A 429-nucleotide genomic window follows, 5' to 3' on the forward strand; every position below is an offset into this window, starting at 1 on the left:
TTTTTTTTTTTAAAATAAATTTTAGAAAATATTTTAAAAAATTTGGTGGGATAGGGATAGAGGGATGGTGTAAGAAAAAAAATTATTTTTCTTCATTCAAAAAATTATTTATTACTTTAATTATTTCAAGACGAAAAAATAATATAATTGAGCAACTAAAAAATTAAAAATAAAATTAGAAATACTAGGGTTAAATATCTTTACGAGTCAAAGTTGGGCATCACCATAAGCCCATTTGGATTGATGATTTATGATGGGTTTACTTGGGCTAGCCAAAATCAACCATTTTCAAAATCGCTCTAACCCAATTCATTAAAACAAGGACGGGTTGGGCGGATTAAATAAGTTTGGACTAGTTTTGCCACCCCTGGAAAAGAATAAAAAGTTGCTCCAAGTCCATCGTTTTGTCACCTTTGATATTATAGAAAA

This window comes from Capsicum annuum, chromosome 6 (assembly GCF_002878395.1).
Source record: "Capsicum annuum cultivar UCD-10X-F1 chromosome 6, UCD10Xv1.1, whole genome shotgun sequence".
Classification (NCBI taxonomy): Eukaryota; Viridiplantae; Streptophyta; class Magnoliopsida; order Solanales; family Solanaceae; genus Capsicum; species Capsicum annuum.